This window comes from Labeo rohita, chromosome 22, assembly GCF_022985175.1.
Source record: "Labeo rohita strain BAU-BD-2019 chromosome 22, IGBB_LRoh.1.0, whole genome shotgun sequence".
Lineage (NCBI taxonomy): Eukaryota > Metazoa > Chordata > Actinopteri > Cypriniformes > Cyprinidae > Labeo > Labeo rohita.
This window is the reverse complement of record NC_066890.1, coordinates 65,612,409-65,638,163: the sequence shown is the minus strand read 5'-3', so window position 1 is coordinate 65,638,163 and position 25,755 is coordinate 65,612,409. Positions and strand designations below refer to the sequence as shown.

The following is a 25,755-nucleotide window of genomic DNA, read 5'->3' as shown; positions in this document are numbered from 1 at the left end:
TAGAACATCCATCAGTTAAAACCTTTTACTGCATGTGTAAGATAAAGACTTTCTTCTGGGAAGTTATTGCATTTTATGTATTATTCCTTGTATCTGTTATCATCTTCTGTTAGAGCGTCAGATCATTTCAGAGTGGTGGTTTGAAAAACATTTTGGGAATTGAGTCATAAGCTGCTAGGAAGTCACATGGTGTCTGTAACTGTAAAATATAATAGCATTTTTAGTTGAGTCAATTATATCAGTAAATCATTAGCAAATTGTTCCTTTTTACTCCTCCTTTAACTAAATAAATACTGAGTACACTCAGTCTCATGAAAGAACATTCAACAAAGCAAGATTTACCAGTATCCAGGTACGTTAGAATAATCTGTAATTTTATTTACTTTGTTTTGTCACCAAATTTCTGTGATGGAATTCGTTAAAATCAGGTAACCTGTCTGGTCACAGACTCTAAATAACGCCACATAATTAGTTTTATTTAGATAAAGCACAGTTCGTAAGGCATGCTGTAAAATGATTTTTATCAGTATTATTACATCTAACCTAACTCTATAGACACATATATTGCCACCTGTAACACTTGTTGTTATTACATGAGAATTATACAGAACTAAAATTGGTTTTTGTTTTGTTTTAATTTTAATGTGCGACTTCAAATGAATGGTGACTTCAAATGAAACTATTTTAAGAACTTCTGTAGATGTTTTAAAGAAATTAAATCAAACTGGTTTGTAATAAGGTTAAGATGGTAATGTTGTTTGTGGCATTGTTTAATTATCCTCTCCTGAGAGATCTAAAGGCGGTTCCATTATGCTCTCTTTGTAAGATGTAATATAAGCCTCAGATGTCCCCAGAATATATCTGTGAAGTTTCAGCTCAAAATGTCTCAATCTGCACAGAATGCCGACATTAAACAAAGATCTCTTTTGTCTCAACTATCACATTGTAACACCACGCCACGCCAGCAGAGGGAGCTCTTACCTAGTACTGTCTGTTACCGCTCCCTCTGCTTCCTCTATGGTTACTTCCAGCCATATAAAGAGGGCCATGCCAAACAGACCCTGGCGAAGTATTCTGTAACGGGGACTCAACGTGACAGCGTAGATAGATCCAAATGCGAGCTTTATTATACAGATCGTGGTCAAGACAGGCAGGGTCGGACACCAGCAAACAGTAACATCCAAGGGCAAGACAAAAGCGTAATCCAAAACACTGGCAAAGGACAAGGCAGGCGGCCAAACAATCATAAAACAGGGAAAACAGTCCAAGGTCGAAATCCAAGAGAGCAGTCCAAAGTAACAAAATAACTAAGGCAATGAAACAAGACAAAAACTATGGCAATGAAACAAAACAGTGACAATGGAAATAACTACAAAGAAACGAGGCAATGAAACACAAGGAAAATGCTTGGTAGAGTCCACATCAGCAAAACAATACATGCCAGGGTCTGTTTGGCATGGTCCTCTTTATATGGCTACCAAACAGGATGTAACCATAGAGGGAGCGGTAACAGACAGTACTAGATACGAGCTCCCTCTGCTGGCGTGGCGTTACACACATACATGCAAGGATATGTCAAAAACACACAAAAACAAGTTCACATAGTGCTGGGTATGTCTGTGACTATAAACAGTTGGGGAAGAAATCGCGTGTGTGTCAGTATATTGGATCTATTAAACAGTCTCTCGGACATGACGACAACACACCACTAACGCAACTCAAACTGGCCCTGTATGGTTGGGTGGTAATTATTTAAATGTGGGATATAGTGATGTATACATTCCTAGAAGAAAACTCAGGATTGCAATCGAGGCATTTGAGGGAGTTTAGAGTTTAGATTTATTCAAAGAATAACTTCCTTGGGAGTGATTTTGCACTTCGTAACTTTGCAAATCTTTTTCAAGCACAAATAGCAACATTATGTACTAAAGGAAGGTGGAAGTATAAAAAGCTTAACAGAACCCCTTTAATGTGTTCTTGTATTTGTAGTCAATTTGATCTAAGGCTGTGAGGCTGGAAATCAGTTGTAGCTATTGTGTTTCTGCTTGTCTGTAGTATTTTATCTTGTCTCTTCTCTTTATTTACCAGTTGTCATTTATTTTGGGAATTTCCTAAGCTCCAAAGGAGAAGCTTAAAAATTATTTAATAAAATATTTGTGGATTTTATGCACCTCATATTTGGAAATGTTACAACAATACTCTACCCATAAATGAGCAATCTGTGCATAAAATCCACAGATAATGGCTACATAGCACTGACTAATCACAACACTTACGTGCTTCAATCATTAACCACTTTATCCTAATCTTTGAAATAGCATAAGGAAACCTGTTTTTGTTTATAGTGTTTTTTTTTTTTTTTTGCAAAAACCATGGAATGAATAATTTTTGTACATGCAAATATATACATTCAAACTGTTTTTTTTCTTGTGTGTGTCTATGTTTTAATACAGTTGTCTGTTTTATAGACTATAAAAACAAATGTATCTGCACACACAACATATTAAAGATGATGCATGATGAAGCAGAAATTGCTGTTGTTGGAATTGGTTGCCATTTTCCTGGAGGTAATTGTTAACATTTACAGCCTTCTGTTGTTCTTTATATAATGTTTTTGGCCTTGTATAGCCTAATGTTCAGCAGTTTTATGTACATTGTATTTTCTCATCTTTTTTAGGTGAGGGACCTGAAAACTTCTGGCGAGTCCTCCTTCATGGAGAGAACTGTGCAGTTCAGATACCAAATGACAGGTTTAATCTCTCTCAATGGTACGATCCAGATAAGAATAAAGCAGGAAGGACATACACAGCAAAGGCAGCACTCATTGATGGGTAAGACCTCAATTATTTTTCTCTTAAAAAGAAGTATACATTTTTTTTAGGTATTATGTTTGTTTTGTAAAGGTTCTTTTTTATTTCATAATATATGACCATTTTCCACATACTCTCAGAACCTCTTACTGAAATGCTCAGTTTTGGGGCCTGGTTTTCAATGTAGGAAACAAAAATGCACAAAATAAGAAATGGGAAGCACCTAATGTGTTTTCGAATGGGAACTTGAATAGGAAACACACTACATTCTCTAGTGGATATTATGGAGAATGCCTCTGGTATAACCACTATCTGAAGTATGTATCAAAACACAACAGTGAATTTGACATTGACTGGCGACAGCCTATGACATCACTACCAGTGCGATCATGAGCATAAAAGGCCTCTGTAGAATGTGTAATCTTCTTTGTCTTCAACAGACTTTAATAGTCAGGCCTCCCCTCACTTTACAGCTGGGGTTCTCTACTCTGGCCCTCGAGGTCCACTTTCCTGCAGAGTTTAGCTTTTATCCTAATCAAACATGCCTAAACAAGCTCTTCAATCTCACCTGCCTGTAATTTTCTAGTGATACTGATCAAGGTTGGAGCAAAACTCTGCAGGAAAGTGGACCTCAAGGGCCAGAGTTGAAAACCCCTGCTTTATAGAGTCATCATGCAGAGGCCTCTGTCCTTAGAGCTCAGTTAGAAAGTGGTGCCAAATTGTTAGGCTCTCTGTAAGTCACCTAGGCTAGCTGCCTTTGCAGAGGAGTGTTGCTAGGCTTCCTCTCGCAATACGGAGTCTTTCTGCTGAGGCTTCCACTCCTTAGTTAGGTGTACTCTCCATTTAAAGAGTCATTATGCAGAGGCCTCCATCCTTAGAGCTTAACCAGACAGTAGTGCCAAGTTGTTAGGCTCTTTGTGAGCCTCCTTGAATAGCTGCCTCTCCAGAGGAGTGTTACTAGGATTTCTCTCACTATAGAGTCTTCTTTCTGAGGCCTCCACTTTATAGAGCTCCACCTGGGCAGCAGTATCAGATTGTTAGGTGCTATGTGTGGCTCCTTGATAGTTATTCTTGACTAGGAATAGCTTGCTTCCTCTTAGTTTAGAGAGTTGTCATGTTGACACCTCTGTCTTTGGAGCTTAAGTTTGGGTTGTGCCATGTTGTTAGGCTCTCTGAGGCCTCGCTGGTTACTGCCCTTAATTAAGTGCATCACTAGTCATCGTCTCACTGAAAAGTCATCTCTTTGAGGCCCCTGCTCCCCAGAACTCCATCTAAATAGCAATTCCAAGTGGTTAGGCTCTCTGTGAGCCTCCTTAGAAGCTGTCCTGAGTGTTGAACCTAGTCAGGCTGCCTCTCACTTTAGAGAGTTGTCGTACTTAGGCCTTCATTCTTAGAGCTCAGTTAGGCAGTGGTAATGAGTTGCAGGATCTCTGTGAGACTCCTGGGATCGGAGCATTTGTTAGTCCGCATTTCACACTAGAGAAAGTCATCCTGCTAAGACCTCCACTCCCCTGAACTCCACCTGGTCATTAGTGACAAGTCATCAGGCCCTCTTTTGAACTTTTAAGGTGTAGAATGTAGGTTGGCTGCCTCTCACTGAAAAAGTTATTATCAGCTAGGGGCTAAGTTGCTAGGCTCTCATCACACACCAGAGATTTTTTTTTTTTTTTTTTTTAAATTGTAATAGTATTGATATTACAACATCCCTTGAATTGAAAAATTGGTATAGATATCTATTAATTGGTCTGTTTAACAATAAAGCATGTTTTTCTTTCAGATGAATCTCTTCAACTGTTATATCATGAACCTTCAGTGTGATTTCAGAAATCAGAAATTTACCTTAATATGTTTCTTCAAATCATTAAATTTGTTTTGATTTGATAGGAGTCACAAAACCGATCACTCTCTTTCTAGCCAATCATGTTGACGGATAAAAATAAAATTAAAAAATGAATGTAACAACCACAGATGGAGAGAAAACAGCACAGTAAAACTGCAGATCACTTAAAATGTACTCAAATAAAAGAACACAATTTTTAAACTACTTTGTTACTTTACACCCCTGGTGTAACGCATATGTGAGTCTCCTCATGCTTTAGAGAATCTTCATATGAGGCCTTGGTTTTTAGAGCTCGTTTAGGCAGTAGTGCCAAGTTGTTATGCTTCTTGTGTTATGCTCTTTCAAAGAGCATTGCTAGATCTCTCCTCGCTGTATAGAGTCGTTTGGCACTCTTCGAGCCTCCTTGGAAGCTGTCCGTCAAACATAGTTAGGCAAGATCTCAGGCTACACATGTAACCATGGTTCCCTGAGAGGGGGAATGAGAAGTTGCGTCCCATTGCATTGCTTTAGGTATTCCTATGCATGTCTCCTTCAACTAAGAAGTGAATGACGTGTTCTACAGGCGCCCTTTTATACTCACGGTCACATTGATAGTGATGTCATAGGCTGCTGTTGGTCAATTTCTAGTTAATTATTGTGTTTTGACACATACTTTAGATGCTGGTCACGTTGGAGGCATTGCCCCTAGTGTCACTAGAGGATGTTGAGTCTCTTCCCCTTTCTCAGGGAACTATGGTTATATGCGTAACCTGAGATGTTTTGGTTAAAAAAAACAGGTTGCTGCACAATAGTATGGTGAATGGTGACTGCAAAAGATGGCAGGATCTCAAGTGATCAAAGCCATTTGTTTAGACCAGACTTATTATGTCAGCATCTCCTGACCTCAAATTTACTCATTAAAAGCAAAAATTAAAATTAATTTACTCCGATCCAAACCTCTATGACTTTCTTCTGTGATGCAATGTGTTTTTTCCCCATACAATGTTGTTTGGACCCCACTGACTTTAAAAATGTCTTCTTTATTTTCCCACATAAGAAAGTTTACAACCTTAGAATGGTAGATGACAGAATATTCGTTTTACATCTCTGTAGTATCTTATCTCAAAACATTAAGCATATCATTTACCTTTTATTCTGTCTAGTCTGAATGAATTTGACCACAAATTCTATGGCATCACTGAAGCCGAATCGATCAACATGGACCCCCAGCACAAACTTTTGCTGCAGTGCACATACAGGGCACTAGAGGATGCTGGGATACCAATGGAAAAGGCCAGCGGAACAAGAACAGGAGTATTTATAGGTAACATAAGATTTAATATATTCTTACTGTAAATGACTTTTTAACCTGTCTGAGAAAGAATGTATGCTTGTTCAACCATAAAAATGGATCTTTTGGAATCTTTTAAACCCAGTGGATTATATGTACAAAATGATCCAGATTTTTTCTAGATAATGTTGTTATTAATGCCACTGGACAATGACTTGCTGCAATTTTTGATTATTTATTAAGTGTGTACACACATGGCACTCAACTCTACAGTGCACTACCCAGAACTGTCCGGTCCGCAACACCTTACCGGAACCATAGTTGTTATCGGGCATGACATCACATCGAAACATTCGTATGCCTCCATTCCCGTCGTACGAATAATTGTATGTTGATAAATATGGAGGCTGAAAACAAACGTCATTTAAATATCATGCCCCTAAAAACACCTCGATTTAGAAGCCTTGCCGCTAGAGTTTCTGACATGGAGAAACGAAACCAGGCCAAAAAGAGGAAGTAAACTCATGAAAGAGAAATTGATCTTACTCTAAAAACACACTTTAACCTTATATTTGCAAACAATAGCATTAATTTATACAATATGTATATTAAATACCAATAAATATAACTAAACATTTTTAAACATTATAGCTGATTTAGTTCTCCTTAAAGAGCAACAAACTTTAAATATAACAGTAATACAGAACAAGAATGAAAAATGAGTAGCTATAAAATTTTATATTAAACTATAAACTAAAAGGCTATAGTGAATACAAAATACAAACGTTGAGCTAAAATGAGTAAAGTGAAACTAAACTGCATTGGGCTCACAAGCCTCTCTCATCAGCATCTAAATGTTTACATTTTTTGCCATGTAAAATTTGGTTGCTAAACTATTATCCATGATGTTGTTGAAATGCAAAATATACATATACTTCACTTGTGCTCCAAAATGGCTGAAATGTCAAGTTAGCAATGGTGAAATTTGTGTGTGTGTATGTGAGGCGCCTGCAGGATCAGTTACTTTTAATAAAGTAAAGATATAACAAATAAAATGCATTGAGAGTGTCACAAAAACAAAAGTGGCCTGTACTTATCGCAGAGTTTTTTTCTTTTGTTAATCTGTTAATTATTTAATATTCAGTGTAGGCTAGCCCTATTTATTTTATTACTTTTATAATTTCTGTTTTTCTCCGTTCACCAAAGCGCAGCACTTCACTTTACTTGAGTTTTTTTTCAGCCTACTTTTACATTTACTCCACAACATTTGCTAATTAAAATGTATACTTTTACTCCAATACATTTCCCCGAAGCATATTCGTTACTACAAATAGTCAGAAGTTAGAAGAACACTGACTGCAGGAAAGCAGGCTTGATGAATCAGTGGCCTGGCGCTTGCAAGTTAGACTCCTAGAAACACATTTGCTCATGTGCAAACAAGTGCGTGCACAACTGCGAATGATTCACTTTCCACTCAAGTCGAGGGTGGGGTGTGTGATATACAGTGTATCTTCTGCGATAATAAATACGCTAAATGCTATTTCAGATGCAGATTCCAGAATGTTTTCTTTTGTTGGAATGAAAGACACGACGTACTGGACAAAGTGCTTCTTATTCTTACCCAAAAATACAAAATGAAAATAAAAAATAAAGAGTTAAAACTGAACACAGTCTTGCTATTCAAGCTATGTATGAACATTTTATATAAATTTATTTGCTTCTTTTCCATTTTGCCTTTACTTGTACTTTTACTTTTAATACTTCAGTACGTTTAAGATTTTAAGAATACTTTTTGTACTTAAGTACAATAAATTTCACATACTTTAAGACTTTTACTCAAGTAATATTCTAAACGGTGACTTTAGCTTCTACCAAAGTCATTTTCTGGTAAGTTATCTGTACTTTTACTTAAGTATGGCTTTCAGGAACTTTATACACCACTAATGCTGCTATTTGCACATATAAATCTAACGCCCTAAAAAATAGAAAAGCTTTGTTTGTCGATCAGGAAAATAATCTAAATGCTGTCAAAATGCAGTCATTATACAATTCTTTCAAATTCTCTGTGTTGCACGCAAATTCAGGCTAACTTGCTAAACTTGTGTAACTGAGCTCAGACCTGACGTGAGATTTGATCATAGCTACCGCTCACGTCCATATCGATAAATTCTAAGTTTTGCGTAGAAACAACCGTACGCCCAATTTTCTGTTGTACGTTCGTTTCATAAATAAGGCCCAGTGTGATCCGCAGAACCTCTGTCAACTTGTTTACTTGTGGAAATGTCAGACACATCTTGTTCATTTGATTGTGACTCAGCTTCTTGAACACTTGTGGTCTTAAGTCCCCTCTGTTTCCTTTTAGAATTGCACCATGCTCTGTCTGAATCTTGTATGACCATGCTAATTATCTTTCAACATAACCTTTTTGTGTCCATGTTCCTGAGGATACAAACTCTCCAAAATCTCCATGCTTGAGTTTCCGCAGGGTCTTTGCTTTCTTGTTGTAGTTCTCTCTTTGTTTGTTTTTCTTTAATTTTGGTAGCTCCAGCAGGTGTCAACAAGTCTTGGTGGATGGGTAAGTTTGTTTCCTTTGACCCATCGGCATTTGGGCTGGGGACAACCCATTCTAAAGTGGAGCACTCCTCTAAATCATTAGACTTTTATGGAAGTCTGACTTTCCATCATGACTCTTCTTCATTAGAGCCTTCACAAGCTTTACAGAACTCTCCACCAGCCCATCGGACCTAGGGTAGTTTGGGCTTGATGTGGTGTGTTGAAATCTCTACTCCTTAGCGAAGGCATCAAACTCCCTACTGCAGAGAGAGTGTACAGTAGCATCTCACCAAGGCTCAAATATTGGTTTATGATTTAGTGCTTTTAGAAAAGCAACTGAATCTAAAACATTTCCACAAATGGTGTTAAATTCACAGATCTGGCGATGATCAAGGCCATTTTTAGCCATGTCAAGTGCTCAGTGGATTCCTTAGGCTGCATTGCCTGAGATAGCATGTGAAGTTGGTCTGTGCACACTCCTCCACGGTAGAAACATGAAGAACAGAAACCAGGGAGTGGTGGTGCCGCCGCCGCCACAGTTGGAAGCAAGGAAATGATCCACTTGCGAACTGGCTTCAGAGAGTGCCACCCTATGAAGCGGTTCTTTTCAAAGGCCTCCGCACAAAGCCCCTGTAGAGTCTGAGTCTCCCAATGTAGTGCCAGAGAGAGCTTTAGTTTCACAACTAAGCTTCCCCGTCTTCCGCTTCTTCTACTGCGCGTTCTCACTGGTAGGGAGCACAGCCACCGGCGTAGACAGTCAGGTATGGACATCAGTAAGGGAGGGGGACCATAATATGAACCAGTTCTTGCTTGATTAAGCAGTTTGAAACATCTTCCAAATTTAAAAGAGATAATCATAAGTTAAAACTGGCGAATCACACTGTGTCAAATGAAACACAAAACAGAATAAAACAAGCAAACAAGACATCGCAGCAAGCAAAAGACAGCCAGCACATACAACGGCGCCATCATGGATGCCTGTTTATGGCCCTGTTGAGATCTCTTGGATTAAGACAGATTCTCAAAGACTTTTTTTGCTTGAGCACAATGACTAGTGAACTCACACAGTCTGTTGGTTCATCAGTTTTCTTCTCCATGCAAGTTAATTCTTCAGGAGTCAGGGTCACTGATACTTATTCTGTGTTCCCCAGGCAGAAATTTGAGTCCTTCAGCTAGATCTTGTACTCTTCCATTAATGAAGTTTCATTTGCTTTGAACTGTGATGTCGCTACAAACACTCTCCTCACTAAATGCAGTTTTTCACATGTGCTTAGTCCTGGAATTGGCTGGACGCCCTTTTCCACAATCAGCATTTGTGTCTTTAACAGCTGTCCCTTGTGTTTCATCAGGCAGCTTCCTTTGACAACGACATCCTCACCTGTGTATCCTGTTGCTTTTATTTTTGTTGAGTATTTTGTTTTTAACTCTGAGCGTTCTGTAGTCATCTGTGGACATGAGGTTAACTTGTGAACCCGTATCTAATTTGAATGGAATTATTATCTCATTTACAGTGGCTGGTACAATCCATTCAGCTTTGTCTGTCATATTTGTTTGAACAGAACCAACAAAGAATTCCTCTGGCTGTTCTTCAGCTGTACTTTTTTCTTTGCAACATCAGGTTTGCAGCGCCACCTTGTGGTCAAAAGTTATACTGAAATTTACTAAAATGCTGTTTTGAGTATATTAGCCAACTGTAATGAAGCTGGTCTCAAAATATTATTTGGGTCATACATACACCAATTTTGCCTTACTCAGCCGAGATTCCCGTCTGCCATTTTGATTTCTGTTGAAAACCTACTTTTTCAAGCTCCTCCTAGATTGATGGTCTAATTTTCACCCAATTTGACTCATCTTCCAACCATATTTGCAAAACATTATGGATTTCGTGTCAATATACAAAATGCTTATCGTTTAACACATCAGTGAAGTTGCTGGAATGATGCAAAACTGCGTTTGAGGCTGTATCTCTGTAAAGCTTTGACATACTGATACCAAACTTTGCATGTGCCATTGTCACCTCACACTAACCACACTACATCAATATGATAACAGTGCCACCTACTGGTCAAGTGTAATAAACAATTCATTAACCATTAATGATAAAATTTCCAAAAACGCTAAGCCTATTGTAATGTAACTGGTCTCAAAAATTTCTTAGGTCATGCTGAGACCATAGATACTAATTATGCTATAGTTGGCCGAACTTTGTCTGCAATTTAGATTTTTTTAACTACGTTTTCAAACCGTTCATAGACCATTTGTCTGATTTTTACCAAATTCAAGTCAGATCATCTTCAGACTGTTCTGACAAAAAGTCACAAATTTTCTGTTGATAGATTAAACCAATTTTGTATAGCGCCGCAACAAATTTGAGGCATGATGCCATACTGCTTCTGAGGCTGTATCTCTGCAAAGCTTTAACATATTGACACTAAACTTTGTGTGTGCCATTGTCACCTCACACAGAAGACACCACATAGATTTGATTACAGCACCACCTATTGGTCAAAAGTGATAACCAATTAAATTATATTACTAGAGGTTGCATTTACTTAGCAATTTGACTAAAATCATCCTAAAATGGCTTTAATTACTCATTGTTTCAATTGTTCTGATGCTCCATGCCATGCTTAGCTCCTCATATTGCCTCTGTTGTGCTTGGCTCCTTAATTGCTGCTTGGAGCTATATTTATTGTTGTTATCCATACATTTTCAAGTTTACTGTGTTGCAAGAAATGCAGAAAAAGTAGTAAAGCACTTCATTCATTATTTCATTCATGCCCAATTACAGTCAATAACAACAGAGACTGAAAAAAAAAAGATTGGATAAGGAAAACTCTGGCTTCTTATGGATGGGCCCTAAGTCTCTGCTTGTGTTTTCACAGCTTTGTTGGGGTGGCATTTAATATAGTGGGTATAAAGCCCAATAGAATAGGCTTGTTTTCACACATGCTTCGCACACTGGTCATGCTGGAGGTGCTCTTATAACGTCAACACGATGATGCAGCATCTCGTTCCCTTCTCAGGGAACCGTACATTCTCTGAGTATTTTCCTGCGCATGAGACCATCTAAAAACTTTCAATAAAGATTTCTACAGTAATACTGATAGGAATTCATCATTACCAGCCTGTCTAACATGTTTTATGCTTGTTTGTTTTTCAGGCCTAATGAACAGAGACTTTGAGTTGGCTAATGTGAGGATTCATCCAAAACACATAAACCACACCATTGGCACTGGTATGGCTATGAGCATAGCTGCCAACCGCATCTCATACATATTCAACTTCACTGGCCCCTCAGTGTCTATTGACTGCGCCTGTTCCTCATCCCTTGTTGCTCTTCACTTCGCTTGTCAAGCCATAAAACAAGGTAGTCAAAATTCAAAATATGTATGTACATTTGGGGATAAACGCTGCTTATTTCACTTATAAGAAGATTCACATATGTTTTATTAATATTATTATTATTTTTTTTTTTTTTTGGAAAGGGACCATGCACAATTTTTAACATAAATGTTTCCATTTAGTGCACTGTACTGGATTTAGCCAAGGCTAATTTTCATCCATGGTCCCTTGACAGGCAATCACAAACATAAAATGTAAGATAAACACATGTAGTAAAACATACATAAACATATACATACACATTGTTTCAGGGCCAGCAAAAACAGCAAATATGGAATCAGGTTAAATCACAACCATGTCAATGTTTAAGTTGATTTTTAATTTGAAAAGACCAATAGATGTACACATCCTTATATAGTCTGTGTCACAATTGTGAGATGCACAGAGAACGCAGGAGACATAAACTTCACTTGCTCAATCTTTAATAATGCAGTCGCTGGGGAATATAACTCAGGAACAAAGTAAACAACATAGACGTTGGACTGGACACACAAGGGAACAAACAGGAATTTATACACATAGGAAGATTAACAACAGGTGCGTGAAATCAATGAACTAAAGAGAACAGGAAACCAACCATATAAGGAAACTTAAGGAACAAAGACAGGGGGAAACACAGCAAACCCACAAGTCCACAACACTGACATTACTCCCCCCTCCCGCTCCCGAAAGGCGCGTCCCACGCCATAACAGTATACACTGAGGAGGGAGGGTGGGCGCCCTGGAGGCTGGTACAAGACGGGGAGGATACAGGAAGCCTCCAGGGCAGATCTGGGAGCTCGGGAGCCATGGCGGAACAGGCAGTCTAGGAGCCATGGTGAGACAGGCAGTCTCAGGAGCCACGGCAGGTCAGGGAGCTCAGGGGGCCATGGCGGGACAGGCAGTCTCAGGAGCCTGGCGGGTCAGGGAGTTCAGGGGAAGAGCTTCTGGGCTGAGGACAAGGGTAGAGCTTCGGTGAATACGGGAATGGTCAGGGCTGGGCAAGCAGTCCGAGACATTAGTGTGTGTGGTGGTATGTCGGGGTTCTCGGCGTGGGGTGAGCTGGCAAGATGCGGCGTACCTCAGAGCAACCAAAAATTATTATAATGTATTATAATTGTTAAGATTATTCATGAGATAATACAACTTATTATAAGTTTTTTTTATAATGCATTATGCATTAATTATGACGCTTTAAGAATACCTCATAATGTATTATAAATATGGATTTCATCGAAAGTGTTTCCTAATCTTCTGATATATGCAGCATGATTAAGTGAAAAACAGTGCACTGCATTAAGTGATAAATCTATTAGCCAATCTATCTATTTCTTCCTCATTTCCTTTTTTCTTCCTTTTTGGGCCAGCAGTGTTAAGTGCAGTGTGAGTGGTCTGAGCGGTGGAGAACTGGTGGAGTGAATGGCTATGGTGGAGACAGAGGGATGGAGGGCCTGGTAAAGCCAAACGGGTTGAGGGCTGGGGTCAGAAAGTCAGTTGTAGAAAGTAAAAGTGTTGTAGGGCCCAGGCGGAGTCATGAGCTGTGCTGAGGTGGAGCTGAACGGGTCAGAGTTCCTTTGCTGAAGCTATGACTTTGAGAACCATGGTGGATCTGGCTAGCCAGAAGACCATGGTCACATCAGTGGAGCCGGCGGGTTGAGGAGAGATGGCGAAGCATAATGAGATTTGTTGAGATTAGATTTGTTGGAGGAAGAAGGGCTAGGACCCTGGGCAGAACCAAGGAGTTCACCAAGAAACCAAGGAATTCATTGGTCTGGATGAGATCAGCAGAGGCAGTTAATTGTACACAATTGTACAAACAGCACTTGTGTCCTACAGTTATTTGAGACTGTGAAATGGCCATGTGTGGAGGTGTGAGCTGTATTTTGGAGCCACTCATTTTTGTGTCTCTTTCCAAGGCAAAAATGATCTCTTCTGATGGCACCAGTAAACCTTTCAGCAGCAAAGCAAATGGATATGGCAGAGGTGAAGGCTGTGGGGTTGTTCTCCTAAAGCCTCTAAAAAAGTAAACAAAAATATTGTCAAATTTAAACACATCACTGTAAAGTCAATGTACATAATAATAACTACTGCAAGAAACAACAATATGTTGTATGCATTTTGACAGGCTCTCAAAGACCATGATCACATTTGGGGCATCATCAGCAAAACTGCAGTAAATCAAGATGGCCACAGTGTTAGTCCAATCACCAAACCATCCATGGAACAGCAGATGGAGCTGCTTAAAAAATCTACTCAACAGAAACTGACCTGACTAGTGTCCAGTACATTGAGGCACATGGGACTGGGACTCCAGTTGGAGATCCAATAGAGGCAGGTAGTATCTCAAAAGTCATTGCCAAAGCAAGAGCTCATAGGTCAGTACCACTCATCATTGGTTCTGTTAAGGGCAATATTGGGCACACAGAATCTGCAGCAGGTGTTGCAGGGCTTATAAAGGTTCTTTTGATGATGAAGCATGAAACCATTGTGCCATCATTGTTTTACTCCATGGAAAACTCCAGCATAGATGCTGAATCTCTCAATATAAAAATACCCACCACAGCTGAAAAATGGATCAGTGCCTACAAATCAGGGAGGTCTGCAGGAATAAATAACTTTGGCTTTGGTGGAACAAATGCACATGCAGTTGTCAGACAATATGTGCAGTCAAAAAAAACAAAACACTCAGCCGAACAAATCACATCAGTATTTTGTAGTTTCTGCAGCCTCAGAAAAATCCATGAAAAATATAATTGAAGACACTGCAAAACAGATAACTGCAGGGAAAATATCAGATCTGCAGTCTTTACTGTACACATCTGCATGTAGAAGAAGTCACTTGAAACACAAATACAGGAGAGTATTTCAAACATCATCACTGATAGATCTGCAAGAGAAACTTACTGCTGCTATAGAGAAAAAGCTTGTACCATCAAAGACAGACTCCAAGCTAGTTTTTGTGTTTTGTGGCAATGGTGTTACATATCAGGGTATGTGCAAAGAGCTCCTAAAACAAGAGCCAGTTTTCAGAGAGGAAATCATTAAGATTGAAACTCTGTTACAAAGCCACAGAAGTTTGAATCTGATAGAGATGCTGGAAACTGAATCTGACATAAGTAAAGAATTGTCTGATCCAAAGATTGTCCAGCCTCTTCTGTTTGCTATTCAGGTAGCTGTTGTCAAACTTCTGAAACACTGGGGCATCAGTCCTGATGCTGTTTTGGGCACTCTATTGGAGAAGTCGCTGCAGCTCATTGTTCTGGTTTGTTGTCACTTGAAGATGCAGTAAAAGTCATTCATCATCGCAGTTCTTTGCAAAGCACTGTGACAGGAGGGAAGATGCTGGTTGTCAGTAATATGGCTGTTTCTGAAATCTTGAAAATTCTTCCATCTTTTTCAGGAAGGGTTTGTCTGGCTGCTTACAACAGCCCACAGTCTTGCACCCTCTCAGGAGATGCAGATGATATTGACAGATTGCATCATAATTTGAGCAAGTCAGACACTGGAAAAGATCTGTTCCTTCGCATTTTGGATGTACCTGCAGCATACCACAGTCACAAGATGGATCCCATTTTATCCAAAGTGAAAGAGAGTATAGGCTCTTTGCAGGCACATGATTTGGAGACAGAACTGTTCTCAACAGTGACTGGTGAAAGTTTTGTTCCTCAGATTTTATTACTGGTGAATACTGGGCAAGAAATATCAGGGAGCCAGTTGAATTTGAACAAGCTGTGAAGTCTGCAGCTAAAAACAAAAGGAATGTGATATTTGTTGAAATTGGCCCAAGAAGATCTTTGCAGAGGTACATCACTGAGACTCTGGGAAATGACTTCCCTGTGCTTCCCTCACTGCAGCCAGATAAAGATCATGAGACAATGCTTGCTATTGTTTCTAAACTGTTTGAGCTTGGGGTCAAAGTGGACTGGGAAATGTTCTACAAAGGTTTTGAGACTGAACCAATTCCCTACCCACGATATCAGTTTGATGATGTGAAGAGAGATGTCTTTGCTTCACGTTTGCAGTTGATTGGTCCCACTTGCAACCATCCAGTAGTTACACAAATGGGCACAGACAGTTCAGTGTTCAGCTGTGATTTATTCTCTGAATCAGTGGCCTTCCTGCAGGACCACAAGGCACAATGGTGTTGCCATCATTCCTGGGGCATTTTATGCAGAGTTGGGTTTAGCAGCTACCATGGCATATGCAAAACCTAAGGTCCCACTTAGTTCTCTGCAGCTCAGCATAACATTCCAGAGTCCATTCGTTTTCACCAAAAATGCCCCAGATATAAAAGTAGAGCTGGATCCATCAGACAACTTGGCAGACAACACATGCAATTTTAAAATACAGTCTACTTCTGCAGTCTATGCGTTTGGCACAGTAGAACTAAAAATAGGTAGAATGCCCGAAGAAGAGTTCATTTCATTGGACTGCATATTTTTAACTGTCTTAAATTTATTTTAAATCAATTTTTAAATCATTCTAAAAGTTTTTATTTTTTTGGTTTTATTGTATAAACCTGCCTTGCCTTGCATTTCTAAAAGATGCACATTCCTCGTGACTACTGGAAAGGTCTATAAGCATCTAAGTCAAACAGGATTTGAGTATGGGTCAGTCTTCAGAAATAAGGCAGATGTTTACTGTGGGAAAGAATTTAGAGAGGCTGTATCTGTTGTGAGGATCCCAAAGGAATTACTGCATCAATTACATGACTATTACCTCCATCCTGTGGTCCTGGATTATGTCATGCAACTTATTCCTGGAACTATGGTGAATGAGCTATCAGCAAGACCCCAGTTTCCTGCACAAATAGGGAGCCTGACTGTATTTGAACCACTGCAAGAGGAGATTGTTGTATATCCGAGAACAGTACATGTGGGAGAAGATGATTTTGACATTTGTGGCTGCTTAGCCAACAAACAGGGTAGGGTGTTGGTTGAACTCAAGCATGTGAAGATCAGAATGCTAGGAAGTCATTCCCAAGTAGTCGAGGAGTACTTCTTTCACAACAAGTTCAGTGTCATCGCTGAAGATGCCACATCTAAAACGTCAATTAAAGCATTGGTCTTTTCTGATAAGGTAGGAATTTCTAAAGCTTTGCAACAGTACTTGGACCCAGCATCTAGATATGTATCTTCCTTCAAACAGTAACATACTGTTAGAATATGGAGTTGAACCTCTTTTGTCAAAACTGAAAATTTCAAGTGTAAAGAAAAACTTCCAGGAAATTTTGTTCATGTGGGATGATGCAGACCTAACCTCTCTCAAATCAGAGAAGGTCTTGGACAGTATGGCAGGGTGTTGTGAGATTTTCCGAAAGATTGTTTGTTATCTCAAAACAAATAATTTCCCAGGTGATATCAGAGTAATAACCTATAGGTCCTCTGAGAGCATAGTGGACTACATAAACCCTGGGTTTGTTCTGTCAGGCATGACAAGAGCATGTGCAGCTGAGTTGCCAGAACTTTCCTTCCAGCTAATTGACATGGGCTCTGTCACTTTTGAAGACATCAAGCTTTGGTTCAGGTCCTTAGATCATACCCCTGTCACAAATATCCAGAGCTAGTAGTGAAGGAGGGTAAAATTCTCAAACCTGAAATCACCCACACACCATTGCCAACCATGGCAAGCTCTTCAAGAAATGTCCACATGTTGCACGATGAAGTCTTCATCTTGCAAACATCTGACCCATATATAATGACAAATCTGTCAGCTTCTCAAATGGATAATTCCACTGAACTGATTCAAGGAAAAATATTGAGCTTCACCTTAGTAAAATCTGTGTTCATTCATCAGATTACTTTCCAGTCAGCATTTCTGACCTCAATTATGGTCAGACATTGTATTGGAACAAGCACACAACTGAAAACCATAAGCTCTTAGCCCTTGACTTCAGTGGCACTGTCACAGCTGTGGGTAAAGATGTCAGCAAATTTAAAGTTGGTGATCATGTTGTGGCTTGTTACCCTGTGGCTGCCACCTCTAAAGTAGTTCTCCCAGCAGCTGTTTGCTGTAAAGCAAAAAGGCTTTCATTTCTGAATGAAATCCCTTGTGTCTCTTATATGGTACTGGCTTGGGAGATCTTGCATGAGGCTTTACCCAAGGCTAAACAGCAAAAGAAAATTGGGTATTTTCTCCACTGTTCCTGACTCAGCATTGATGAATGTGTTAATTACTATTGCAAACAGATCAGGTTGGAATGTCAAAGTGAGCACACAGGCAGATCAGCTGTCTTGTGATTTTAGTGACGTTGTGGGAGCTGTTCTTCTACCTCCGTTTAATGTAAAAACCGCTGAAATAGCTAGCAGTGTTAGAGGCATCAAAGACATTGTGCTTGTCTATGACAACCAGACAGAATTTCCATTCAATACAACAACATTCAGAGATACAAATGAGGAAGTCCACTTTCATTTTCTATTCATGTCCCATATAATGCAAAAATGGTCTCTGCAAACACAAATGCCACAAATCTACCATTGGCTGAAATCTATGCATTTGGACAGAAAGTCCTTGTCTTTGGACACAACAGCTGTTCAAAGAGTGAAAGCTCAAGACATTGATCTTCTGTCTGTAAAAGAATCTGAATCATACTTCACATGCCAGATCCTACCCATTATAGTCTTGAACAGTGAAGCCAAGAACCAGCTGTCTGACATTCCAGTGATGCCCAAACACAGTCTATTCGAAAAAAATTCAGTCTATATTGTCACAGGTGGTCTAACAGGGTTGGGCTTTGAGACAGTAAAATTCATTGCTCAGAAAGGAGGAGGAAACATTGTCATTCTGTCTAGGAGTAATCCAACCCCTCAGATGCAACAAGAGATAAGTAAGCTCAGTAGCCATTATGGTTCTGTCATTAAGTCTCTGCCATGTGATGTTTCTGTATCTGAGCAAGTGGACCAGACAATTGTTAATATTGGAAAACTTTTTCCATCCAGTCCCATCAAAGGGGTATTTCACAGTGCAGTTGTCCTGCATGATGGGCTGATTGAACGTCTTGACAAATCACTTTATGAGAAAGTTATGAGGCCAAAAGTAAATGGAGTGATTAACCTTCACCGTGCTACCATACAATGCAATCTGGATTACTTTGTGTGCTATTCCTCCATCTCTGCCTTCATTGGCAATGCCTCACAAACAAATTATGCTGCAGCTAATACGTTCATGGACACTTTCTGTCAGTACCGCAGAAACATTGGGCTTTCTGGACAGTCCATTAATTGGGGGCTTTGAATCTTGGTCTTCTGTTGAACAAAGATAATGTCCAAAGATTTCTGGAGGCAAAGGGAATCATGCTTTTGGAGATTCCAGAAATCCATGAAAGTCTTGAGCAGTGCCTCTTGATCAACAAACCTCAACAGGTTGTATGCAAATTCAATTTTAAAAACAACTGGAATAATATTCTCAGTCAGAACAAATCACTAAATGTGCGGTTGTTCAAATTAGTACAGGAAGCAATGAATAAAGCTGGACTGGACATGTCTAGACCTGAGCAGCCCATGACATCCTCCTCACATGATTTTCTGAGGTTCATGATTAGTGAAGTGAGTGGTATTGAGATGGCCGAGCTGAATGATGATGTTCATCTTTTCGATTTAGGCATTGACTCAATGTTGGCTATGACTCTGCAGAATCTGATCTTCACTAACAGAGGTGTTAATGTCCCTCTAGTGACTCTGTTGGATCCAAACAGCACACTGTCAACAGTTACCAAAATTCTGGAGGAAAACTGTGTAGATGAATATCAAAGTGACGATGGGAGCAATTCCACATACTTATAATGGTGATTTGTATTTCTCTAAAGCAGTCTTGTTGCAGCCTCAAAACAAAGACTTTCTTGGAAAATCTAGACATCTTGATGTGAAATTAGTATTACTACATTCAGTACTACAGTACTTAATTAAACAATGCAATTAACTTAAGTTCATCTAGCCTAAAAAGATAGACATTGGCATTGACATCTGTATTCCTGCATATTCCAATATGACAAATTTAATTAAATTTCCCTCCAGTCTACTGAAACACTGACTAGAGTGGCAACTCTACTGATTCTTGGTGGCTCCTATCTGTAAAAACCATATATATTTAACAGCAATATAATGTATCTAATTTAATGTACTTGAAATCAAATCTCTATTAAGTGGCACATACTGATATGCTTATTCGTTCTTCATTGCAATATTAAGACAATGGTTTTAAAATTAAATGAAATCCTTAAAAGTATGAAATACATTGTAATTAATGACCAGATCCAAACAATAGTATTAGTAACATATATAATATTTTCTAAATACTTTATGGTTTGTATGCAGAATGATGTTTAAAATGCGGTTTTAAATGATAATTGTAAACAGTAAAGATAATTGTATGTAATGTATATGTCTCTCGTATGTTGATGTGAGGGGTGTTTTTTTTTGTGTGTTTTTGTGTTTTTTTTTTATTGTACAAAAAAAAAATGTTCATTGAATATTCATTGCTTGTATGTCATGTATAGATTGAGACTTTCTGTATTAAATTCTAGTGTCATGATATTTTACAAAGCAAATCTTGGTTTCTAAATCGATTTGACACAACAGTCAAAAGAGTGAGCTGAACAATTTATAATTGTCCTAAACAGATTGCAAGGTTTCATTCCTTTCATACAAATTACAAATCACACAGAATTTTATCTCAAAAAATTGTGCACAAAACTCTCAAATGTTTTCATAATAGTTAATACAAATACAAAGTTCTGGCATGAAACTCTAGATGGCTGTTACGACCTTTGATGGAAATTTTGTCTAAGAATTTAAAAGGAGTAACATTGAGATGACCAAAAGAAAAAGCTTAAGGTAAAAGTGGCAAGAGAAACGCAGGACATCAAATTAGCACCGCAAAAGATTTATTGCTCCCAAAACCATGAGTATTTACAACATTTAAGAAAACAAAATAGTAAACAATAATAATTTGTATAACCAAGACAAACGGGAGAGGGAACTGAAAGTGGCGCTAGAAAATCAAAGAAATAAATATAACAAAAAGAACCCCACTGTCTCCTCCCGGTCCTCTAAATAAGAAAACAAAAATATGAAAAGAAAAAGTCTTCAGCGCAAATGCGCCCTAAACTTACACTAACTAAAAAACACAAAAATACACATTTAGCGCACTTCACTAAACTAGTGTGTCTAATACATAAAAAAACCCTACGTGCAAGGTATGTATGTCACGTGACTAACTAGGCTGTTCCACGTCTCCGTTGTCTGTAAGTCAGCAATTAGATCACAAGTTTAAGTGGAGCATAAGTGGGCTAAAAGTGTCAAAGACACACGACGTTTGTCATGAACTCAGGTGTCACAAATGGCAAAACTTTACACAGATCATTCCAACAAATCTCACGTTAATCTCGTAAGCATTAAAAGTAGTAGCAGATAAACGGACACAACAAAACAACCAGTGACACGCCAAGTCAAACAGCTGAGATCTTCCAGTTGCCGCTTCCGTTTTAAAGGTGACCAATGATAATTGACAGCCACGTCAGCCAATAGAGTTCCGAAGGTAGGCGGTACCTAGAAGCGCTAAAAGTGAAAGAGAATAGAAAAAAGAACATACACAAGAAAAAGAGTGTACGGTTCGTAACAATGGCGTAGTCTGATAGGTCCATCTCAATCTGACATAATGACATCATTATGACATGGCACAGCTGATTGGCTACTGATACAAGATAGAACCAATGAGCTCGCTGCTCAACATTCAAATATATGACTAATGTTTGCTGTAGCAGTTTGCAGCTTGGTTCAGAAACCCTCCACTTTCCCCAGCTCCACCTGTATAGATCTGTTACGAAGTAATTCATGTATGCTATATGGGGGTTATTTCACGTATGTCATATGTGCAGTGGGAGTATTTTTTACATGCTCACGGCAGCATGTTGTGGATGTATTGGTAGTAGCAAGCCTCAGTACATGCTCTGCAGCAGCAGCAGCGTAGATCTATTCCGCCAAGACCAAATACATTAACATTGTCATGTTCATTACCATGCCAATCTCTCCGAGAGTTGTCATGACAAATCTAACCAATACTTTAAAATATTTTAAAAAAAAAAAAAAATGTAGCTCATTTTATTGGTCTTACACAAATCAAACATTTATGTACCATTTGTCCAAACACAACAAACTCAATTCTGTAGTTTTTCATATCATTAAATGCACATGGTATATTGTCAGTTGGCCCCAAACTAATAACTGCTCACTTAAAACTGCTCACACCCAACACAGTAAACACGGTTTTGAAGAAAGAGGTGTAAGTGTAAGAGTTTGTGGAGTGGGTAGAAAAGAGGTGTAATGACAGAAAGAAGAGAGGAACAGGTAGAAAGATATGAGCAGAGAGGAGAATGTTAGAAAAAGAAGAGAGGAGAGGGACAGGGAGAAGAGAGGAGTAGAGGGCAGTGGTGTGGAAACTAAAAAGACATGGACAGAGAAGAAGTGGACAGCAGGGTGTAAGGAGAAATAGAAGGTACAGACAAATTTGAAATGAAATCAAAGTTACCCAAATTGACCATGTAAGAAATCATAGTCTCTCCTTTCGAGAAGCTAAGAAACAGGTCTAAAGAGTTAGTCAATACACTTCAATATTTTAAATATTTTGCTATGATTGTTGATAGTGCAGGTTTATAGTCATCCTGGGACAACTTCTGTTCTTTACATGGAAATGTCTAAACATTTTTCACAATTGACATTTGAGAACATTCAGGTGGACAGTCAAGTTTATTTTGAATGGAACAAGAGCATTATTGACATGGTGGTCCAGAACAACATCACCAGCCACAAAGAAGAGGCCTGTTGAGACAGGAGCTTGTCAAACGTGGATTCAGCCTTCTCATATATTTCCCCCCATGATGTAAGTGCATCAAGAATCTAGTGTAGATACAATGCAGTGCAGATGAAATTCTCTTTCAGATGTAAATGAAAGGCAAGTTCAGTAATTCAGCATATGTTATGTGCAACAGCAAACACACACCATACTTGTTTTCATGCATTGTGGGGGTCACATCAGAATTGCTACATAATGAGGACCACCTTTTCTAATGATCTTAGAAACCTGAAATATATATATATATATATATATATATATATATATATATATATATATATATATATATATATATATATATATATATATATATATCAAGTCATTTTAAAGACATAAACTCGCTTGTTCAATAAAACATTTTATTTGTGCAGTTTTTTAGAGCAGTCTGAAAAATAGACAATCTACCTTCAATAGAACAGGAGTTCCACATCAAATGCTTCTCCACAGCAGGTATTTCCCGCTTGTTCTATGGTGTCCTCTTAACAGAACCTGTGGATGGGGAAAAATAAATAAATAAAGATTATATATATATCTTTATTTCTCTAAAAAGTTAAAGGGATAGTTCACCCCAAAATGAAAATAAGCCTGTTATTTACCCTCAAAGCATCATAGGTGTATTTAATATAAATGCAATCGGAGTTATATTAAAAAATGTCCTGGCTCTTCCAAGCTTTACAATGGCAGTGGGTGGGTGTTTCTGTTCAACAGTCCAAAACAAGTCCAATAAAGTGCATCCATCCATAATATAAAAATAAAATATAATAATATAATAAATATAAAAAATATACATGGCTCTGGGGGGTGAATAAGGGCCTCCTGTAGCGAATTGATGCAATTTTGTAAGAAAAATATCCATATTTAAAAAGTAATAATAACTTTTCTCTAGCTTGCAATAACAGTTGTATACGGAAGCCGTTCCAGGGAGGATGATGTAGGATGTACATCATCTGCCCAGAGCTGCTTCCGTGTATAACTGTTAGTGCAAGCCAAAATTAAAGTGATTATTACATTTTAAATATGGATTTTTTTGTTTGTTTTTTGTTTTTACAAACATGCATCAATTCACTACAGGAGGCCTTTATTCACCCTTTGGAGCCATGTGAGGCACTTTTTCTTATGGATGGATGTCCTTTATTGGACTTCATTTGACCTGTTGAAGAGAAACACCCACCCATTGCCATTATAAAGTTTGTAAAAGCCAGGAAAATTTCCGCCAATATTTCCGCCCATGTTCTCTTATTTGTTACTTGAGTGAACTAATATTCAGCCAGTCACAAGGCGGATAATCCCTTGGTCATGTCTGCCATTCGTTTGAGCTTCAATCTCCTGTTGCTCTCGTGATTTTTAATTCATTCACTTCTTTGCTCTTTTGCGTTCTGGGTTAAAAGTAGGGGTGTGATGATACATGTATGCGTACCAAACCATTACGGATACAGGCATGTCGGTTCGGTGCATGAGGCCTTACAACAAATACAGGCAATTCACCCTCAATCCAGAAGGGGGCGCCCACAGTAACGCAACTCTATTTGAAAACCATCGGCAGCAGAACAGCGAATGCCAGGAGTTGTGCACATGAAAACAAAGCCCACTAGACAGTGACCAGGGGCCTGTTTCAGTAAGGAGGTTCAACCAACTCGGAGTTTAAACTTGAACTCTGAGTTGACTTACCGAGAGATTAAAAACTCAGAGTTTTCGGTTTCAGAACAGCTGATCTGAGTTAGGTCAATCAACTCTGAGTAGACTAATTCAGAGTTAAGCGCACACACCGAGACTATAAAAAGGCATTATCAATGGAGCGCAGATATTACGAGTCACCATGGCAACATCTGAAAAAAAGAGATCAGCATTTTTTTCTCCAGCTGAACTTGATGTGCTCATGCAAAGTTATAGCAAATATGAGCATATATTTAAAAAAAAAAAGCAACACCACTGCATCGGCGAAACAGAGACAGCGTGGGAAAACATAGCTGCTCAAGTTAATGCGTAAGTTTACATTTAAAATATTTAAAGTATTTAAATATTTAAGTATAATAAAAAAAATAAGTAATGTAATGTGTGACGTTTATTAACTTTTCACTTGAAAAAGTGGGGAATTGGCTGTAATTTTGAAGTTATTTCAGATGTAATTGCATTAAATTACATAAAATAGGCTACTGCATAGTTTCTACAACAAATTTGACAAAACAAGAATCCATATAACCTTAACTTAATGTTCAGTGGAAATGTTTAATTTAAGGTTCCCACTTTTACACACGTTGATCAGTTTAAGATAAAATTTCTAAAATTGAGTTTTTAAAAGATTTAAAAGTGCACTTGTGTGTCTGCCTTTTTTATTGATCAAGTGGTAGAGGTTGATATGACATTTAGAATGTAAGCAGTACTAAAAAATAGTTTTTAGAACGAGTAATAATCCCATTAATCTAGTTACAGTACATGTCCCTGTTGAAGGTCAGTGAATTTAAGCTAATTATTTATTTTTTGCAGTAATATCAAAGGTAAAACTTAAAACTATGGTATTGAATCTAATTGTAATTTTCATGTAGGTGCAATCCTGCAGGTATTAAAAGAACATGAAAATATAAAAACATAATTCAATCAGGTAAGGTTTGAGCATGCCATGGATGTAGTTTTTTTTTTTTTTTTTTTTTTTTTTACAAATGACATTTATTATGTAAATGGCAATACATGTCTAATGCTATTTTCATACAGTGCTCTTTTTCATTTGACGTCTCTTCAGCCAACAGAAAGAAGGCAGAGGCTCGCAAGACTGGGGGAGGCCCTGCACCACCACCACTCACAAATGCTGAGGAGATGGCCCTGAGTCTGAACACTGGAAGGCCAGTGGCTGAGGGAATTCCTGCAGGGTGTTCATCAGAGCCAGTCACTCCCCAGCACACAAGTGTCTACATAAAATGTAAGAGGGCTACACACACATATATATAAAATTTACTTACTTAGTTTCATTTTTGGATTGGTCTCAATAGATTCTGATGGCAATATCTGCCTTTTGGAGCCTCCTGTCTTAACAGAACCCCAGGCAGTTGTAAGTG

General features: G+C 38.4%; 1 pseudogene; it reads left to right on the top strand.

The window, feature by feature from the left end:
* The first annotated feature begins 333 nt into the window (after window positions 1–333).
* Window positions 334–20,253, top strand: LOC127153480 (uncharacterized; annotated as a pseudogene).
* The last annotated feature ends 5,502 nt before the right edge of the window (window positions 20,254–25,755 follow it).